The sequence below is a fragment of the Aristolochia californica genome, unplaced genomic scaffold (genome assembly GCF_029961685.1).
Source record: "Aristolochia californica isolate CCGP_79_NKW_82.1479 unplaced genomic scaffold, dmAriCali1.0.hap1 SCAF_3, whole genome shotgun sequence".
Taxonomy (NCBI): domain Eukaryota; kingdom Viridiplantae; phylum Streptophyta; class Magnoliopsida; order Piperales; family Aristolochiaceae; genus Aristolochia; species Aristolochia californica.
This window is the reverse complement of record NW_027181992.1, coordinates 10,685,969-10,693,173: the sequence shown is the minus strand read 5'-3', so window position 1 is coordinate 10,693,173 and position 7,205 is coordinate 10,685,969.

Sequence of the window (7,205 nt, the reverse complement as noted above, 5' to 3'; positions counted from 1 at the left end):
TATAGAATTACACAACCCTTAACCCCTACCAATTCAACTTTATCCTGATTGTGTGGAAGGTATTTGGTGCAAATCTTATGGCTTTGTTAGATTGTCTATCAACGATCAGAGATAGTTGATACATAGCTTGGGAATAAAAGAGGTTTCAATGGCAGGGTCCCTTCAAAACTTTATTATTACTTACATGGACAACTATATAATGGAAAAGAATTAGCACATGCAAATATGTCTTCTCAACTTTGGTACCACTTCAATTTTTTGGGGCAAAAAGATGGGTTATATTTTAGCATCCTATTAGAGTCCCGTAGAGTGTTGGTCTATATAATGTTGTGCTCAAGTGGAGGAAGGGAGAGAGTTGACCTAAATTTTTGGAATTGAACTACATGTTTGGAAAGATAGGCACGAGGAGGAGGACTTTTCTAGCGTCGATATGGTATCGCATGTCCTCCTCCAATTCTTTCTCTTCTTATTACAATTAATTTATATTTTTATATAATGGCAAAATTGCCCCTCCTAAGTTGGACATGCGCCCTTTACTGTGTTTGAGTGATATCTACAAAGATGCCCCTTAACCCTCTTACACCTTATTAAAACAAAAAAAATGGTTATTAACATGAAGTTCATAAATTAAGAAGGGAACTATTCAAAGTAAACAACAAACTAGCAACTAAGGAAAAAGGTTCATAACACTTCCCGTGTTTGTCATAGTTGCATTGCACTTTGATAGTAGATCTATTTTTCAATCAAAATGCAAGAGATTAGAAACGAATTTGATCCACTAGAGAGGAATCAACATAGGGTCTTTATAATAGAAATGAGGTGGGAGACACCATAGTTAACGAAACATGGGAAAAACGTCTTTATACTAAGAACACAATTAGATCTCACTCAAACTTCACCTCTTGCATCACTACTTTTTTTTTTTTGTTGGTGGAATAACAATGCCAAAGCATTTGATGTTTCTCCATATTCCCATGTTATTCTTTCACAATTGGCAATAGATGTTGTTTAGACTACTTAAAAATGAGCCATTTTTCATTGATTGGAATTTCGAGGAGAAGACAAGGATAGGAAGGCTATGTCTCTCCTGAAACCACCTCGGCGCTGGTGGAGTATTTTGAAATTTTTCCTGACAAGGAGTTTATATGGATTCATGGGACCCAGACATAATCCTTATATAGCTTGGATATTTTAGACCTTGGCAGTGTTGGAGCTGGAGTCGAGGTCATTCAAAAGTTCCTATTTGGAGTTGGATTATAATGAAAATAAGTAAAATGTATTTATTGAGCAAGAAATTTGGTTCATCATGGTGCTAGAACTAAGGGTGGCATCGAACTGAGCCGGTTTGCGTACAGTTCGATTTGATTCACCTGGATCTCGAACTCTCAAACCGAGTTCGAGATCCGGATAAAGCTTGTTTAAGTTAACGAGTCGAATCTCGGCCGAACCATGGTTCAGAACTAAAGCTCGCGAGCTGGCTTGTTAACTTAACGAGTGGCCCGGGATTCAAAGGAATTGGGACTCGGGAGCAGGAGGTTGACTTCATTCTCTTTTCCATTTTGTCTATAGCACCGACACGCTTTCATTCTCTCAGTGGGAATGAGAAAATCAGAAAACGGCATTCGTCAGGCAACGATTAAGCAAAAACGGGAGGGGGGGTTTGGTCTTCTTATTTCTCATTCTTGTTAGGAATTAAACGCCTAATTCCAAACTAACGAGAACAATAATAATAAGTGCGAAAGAAGGAAAAAACAAGCACGAAAAAGCAAAAAAAGATTTATATAGGTTCGCGTCAATGTGAGACTAGGTCTTGTCTTCTCCCGTTGAAGTAATCCAATATGAAGATTAAATACTTTACAAGAAAAAATGCACATTTACAGGTGTTTCTCTCTAACCTCTTGGGCTGCAACTCCAGATGCTCCTCAGAATATGATGATAAAACCCTAATAGTGGTGCCCCTAAATTATCGTGGACCGCGAATAACTCAGCATAGGGCATTAATTAGGCAACCACGATACAAGAGTATAATTTCCAAACTGACCTTATTGACATAAGAATTAACATATCGTGGACCGCGGTCAACTCAGCGTAGAGTATTAATTAGGCTCCACAACTTAACAATTCTCCCTCTATGATTCCTCACTCTCTTTCTCAGTTGTGGTTTTTTTTCTCTTCAATATCTTCATCTGTGATTTCTTCCTCTCTGATCGTCTTCCTCTTCGATTTCTTCATATGAAGTTCTTCCTCGTCGACGAAAGTGACAGGAAGAGGTAAGTTGTTTTATCTTAATCTTTTGTTTTTTTTCGTCGTCGACCTAACATTTGATTTATTTTAATTTTTATCTTCTGTATTCCATTATTTATCTTCGATCAGATGAACACCTCCTGATGATGTTGTTTTAGGAGCTTCTTCCTACTCATTTCTCAAAGGTAATGGCTCTCGCCTCTCAGCCTCTCCCCTATTATTGATTTTTATGTTTTTAGCTACCGTTTTGTTGTGTTTTCCATTTTAAGTGTTTTGTATTAATGTTTTACCACCTCTCTCTCTCTCCTTAGAGTCGGCACTGTGCGTATTTTATTCAATCTTTTCCAACAAATTAAAATGTTCGGAGAGCTCATTTTTGAATCGTATTGTTTGAAGCTAAGATCCATCAATATTTCAATAAGAAACTCTCCCTTCTGTCCGAATTTTATTTTTATTCCTTGTGTTTGTTTTATTCCTTACTTCACTAAAAAACACTCCCTTTTATTTTCTGGATGTTGAGTCTTCTCATGGTAAGATTAAATATATCTTTTATTTGCTTCCATTCCATGTTTATATATTTCCTCTACCAATTTGAAGATAACTCTCTTGCCAATGCTAGAACTTGTTCCAACAGTTGTTAGTGGCAGATAGAAAAAAAAAGGATAATATAATTAGCAATGTTAGTTACCTGCAAGACTTCATTATGGAGAGTAAAACAAAGATATTTATTGTTCTGGAATTTCTCATTAGTGGAGAGCTCTTTTACAAAATTATAAGTCACAAATTTCCTCATCATTTCTCACACTTTTATTTTAAAGTAATACTTGCCATGCAGTTTGATAGATTGTCACATTGAGAAATCAAAAGTTGTCAAAGAAAAGGTGAAAAATCACTTGGCCTACAATTTTATAAAAGTAGCATGTATTTTAGCATTGCCTTAATGGCCTGCATTGAAGTATTACCTAAGAGTGGATTAGGTCTGCTAGTATTCCTTTTCTATAGACAATTTTATGCAAGTATTATGTCTACAAGATATGCCCAATTTTAAGTAGAGGTTGTGCCCAATTTTATGAAGGTATTATGTATATAGGTTATTCCCAAGTTTAAGTAGAGGTCATGCCATATTGTATGTAAAATATATACATAATTTTATATACAATTTATTTGAAATGTATTTTTTGAAAAAATTTAAATGTATGTTAGAGCTCGAACTCAAACTCGGTTAAAATTATTGGGCTCGAGTTAGATTACAATTTTAGGCTCGAGCTCGAGTTCGAAATATTTAAATCATACTCAACTCGAACATAGGTAGGTTAGGGCTCGGCTCGGCTTGATGCCGCCCCTAGATAGAACAACATTGAACTTGGTTGACATCAAAATATTGATAAAAAATAGAATCCTTTTCATTCATTTTCTCGTCTCAATTTACGAGAGAGCAGGATACAAAACTATATATAGCAAAACAAAGTAATATTTCAATGATGCTAGGTTGTTCTCCTTTTAAGGCTAATATTATGGATGATCAATGAAAGAAAGGATGATGAAAAAAATTGATCCTTAATTACTCCAATCAATTTTTATTGACAGTTCACGCCAACACTCTACCTCAAGTTGGTGCATAGATATCTTTCATACCTTATCAAGTGAGTTGTAGAAAATTTTGTTGGGAATAGCTTTTGTTAGTATATGTGGCAGTTGGTCTTTAGACTTAACAAATGGAATTAAATGATCATGGCTTCAATATTATGTTTAATGAAATATCAATCCACCTCAACATGTTTAGTTCGATCATGTTGGACTTGATTATGAGAAATATCAATGGTTGCTTAATTGTCACAAAACAAGTTCATTTTGGCACTAGCAGCAAGTCCAATCTTGGATAGCAATCTTTTAAGCAAAAGAAGTTCACAATGACCTTTGGCCATTCATCTAAACTTGCTTCAACACTGGATAATGACATTACCTTTTGCTTCTTTCTTCTCCATGTGACTAGATTGCTTCGTATGAAGGTGAAATCACCTGACGTGGACTTCTAGAAAGAAACACCCCCCCCCCCACCCAATTTTTATTTGTGTAACCGTCAAAATTTAAATGATAATTCTTGTACAACATAAGTCCTTTTCTAGGAGAGGACTTTAAATAGCAAGAATTTGATTTATTGCTCTCATCGAGGGCAATACATAACTTGAGTCACAATACTTACAACATAAGCAATATCCGGGCGAGTATGAGATAAATAGATTAGTTTGTCAACCATTTTGGCATTTGGTTGCCAAATGTTCCTAGATTCTAGAGATCTCTTCCATGTTATCCCATATGATAATTATGTCGTTTAAGAGATTATTAGAGTTGTTTCCTTTCTCAGTCAATGTTTAAAAAATAGAGTATGATTAGAGTTGTTTTGTTGGAAGCCATATTTTCTCAGAGTCAAACTAATCAACCAAACCACACATGGGGTGATTGTTTTAGCTCTTATAATGTGAGTTGCAATTTACACACTACCTTGATCTTTGAGGATGTAGTGTACCCTAGTAGAATATCCTTGTAGACATCCTCCTTGAGATTACAATGAATAAAGGTATTTTTCACGTCAAAATAATGCAACGCCCAATCTAAGATGTTGCAAGAGACAACAAGACTCTGATAGCATTTAGTTTTACCACTGGTGAGAAAATCTCTTGCTAATTTATGTAATGCATTTGTGCATATCCTTTTGCTACAAAACCTCACCTTGTATCTTTCAATGGATATGTCTTCCTTGTTTTTAACGGAAAAACCCATTTGCATCCAACTATTTTTTTTCCTTTTGGTAAGAAAACACCAGTCCATATTTTATTCTTCTTCAAAACCTCTTTTTCTTGTTTATAGCTTGAACCCACTATGGATATGTTAAGGCTTCTTGTATTATGTTGGGAACATGGCATGAGGACCTACTTTGGATGTGTTAAGGCTTCTTGTATGTATGCACACATGTTTTAAGAAGTTTTGACAATCTTTGAGTTGACACATAATTCACAATTGGGTATCTTGACCTTCTTTTCTTAAAATCTAGGGAGTATTGGCTTGGTGGCGTGCCATGATTGTGTCTGAAAGGTAAGTTATAACTAGCAGAAGTATCCAACCCATTAGTAGGAGATGTAGTGGGAGAGCTTACCTGAGGGAATTTCTGAAGAGATAGGTCTTTAGGCACTAATGAGTAAGGGGGGCTCATTTTCATATTCAGATCCCTGAATAATACCAATATCATGTCCTTCTCCTTGCTCGATGTCAATTCTTTCTTCCTCATCAATCACTGTCAAATTTTCTTGACTCATTAGATTATCTTCAAATCCTAGCCACTTATGCCAATCTGCTATTCATCTTGTATCCCCCTCACCCCCCTAAAGAGAAGAAGTGGATACCAATGAAGGGGAAATGACTCAAATTCCAAGAAAGTAACATACATAGCGACATAGGTGCACTTAGTGGTAGGATTATAACATTGATATCATTTTTTGTGTGTGCCATATCCCAAAAAAGTATGATGCACTGTGCATGGATCAAGCTTAGTGCACTAGTTTTTTTGAAGATGAATGAAGACTAGACATCCAAAGATTCGTGGAGGAATCACTAAAATACTAGGTAAAGAAACATGGTTAGAGAGTACCTATAATGAAGTCTTAAAATTCAATACTTTCTTAGGCACCATATTCAACAAATATATTACAATGATGGCAACATCATCTTAGTACCTACTCGACAATTGTGCTCCAATTAAGAGAGAATGGGTTGTTTCTAAGATATGCTTATTCTTCTGTTTGGCAATCCCATTTTGTTATGGTGTTTGAGTACAAGAAGTGTTATAGAGAAGGCCATTAATTTGGAAATGAGCTTAGAATTTCTGATTGACATACTCTCCACCATTGTTAGAACAACAAATCAGATTTTTATCCAAAATTGTGTCTGAATCATTGCATGGAAGGATAAAAACACCAAGCACATCATCTTTATGTCTCAACAAGTACAACTAAGTCATTCGAGTGCAATCATCTACAAATGTAACAAACCAACGAATGCTAAAAGAAGTGGTAATTGAAGAAGACCCTCAATCATTAGAGTGAACTAAGGCGAAAGGAATCTTACTTTTATTCAAGCTTACAGGATAAGGTAAACGATGACTTTTGGTTAAAAGGCAAGTATGACATATAAAGTCTGGATCATGTAATTGTGAAAATAAATATGGAAATAAGTACTTCAAATATCCCCAATGACGGATGCTCCCAAATGGCGATGCCATAGCCAGATATGTCTCTCATTGACATTAGTCACGAGTTGCATATAATTAGCTCTACCATAACTAAAATCAATCATGTAATACCACCTCTCCCCCCCTTAGTACCACGCCCAATGATCTCCTTGGTGAGAATATCTTGAAGAAAACAAAAGGTAGGATAAATTAATCCAAAACAATTTGGTTCCCCAGTAGCATGACTGTTTTACATCAATTTATTTGTGCAAGATGGAAGTAGTAAAGTATTTGGCAAAGAGAGTGAGGGTGATAAAGCAATAGCTCCAACTCCTGTAACTGGATATATAACTCCTTAGCATTAGCAATGCTAGTTTGCATTGGTTGAGTGATCTTGATAAATTCAATTGAATTGAATGTCTTGTAATCATTGCCCTTGAGTCAATTATCCAACCATTGAAATCACTATTTTTAGAACTCATTAACGCGTAACGACAATTACCTTGATCAATTAGAGAATTTAAACCATTTGAAGGTTCCACTTGTAAGATGAAAGATAGTTGAGGTTCTACATTCACTAGAGCAGTCTTACCTGAGCATCCATTTGCAACAACTTCATGTTGTTTTCGCATCTTGAATTTATTCCACCATTTTGAATACCCATGTAACTTAAAAAGTGTTTTATGAGTATGTTTCATTTTTCCACGATGAGTACATCCTCCTTTCAATTGTACTT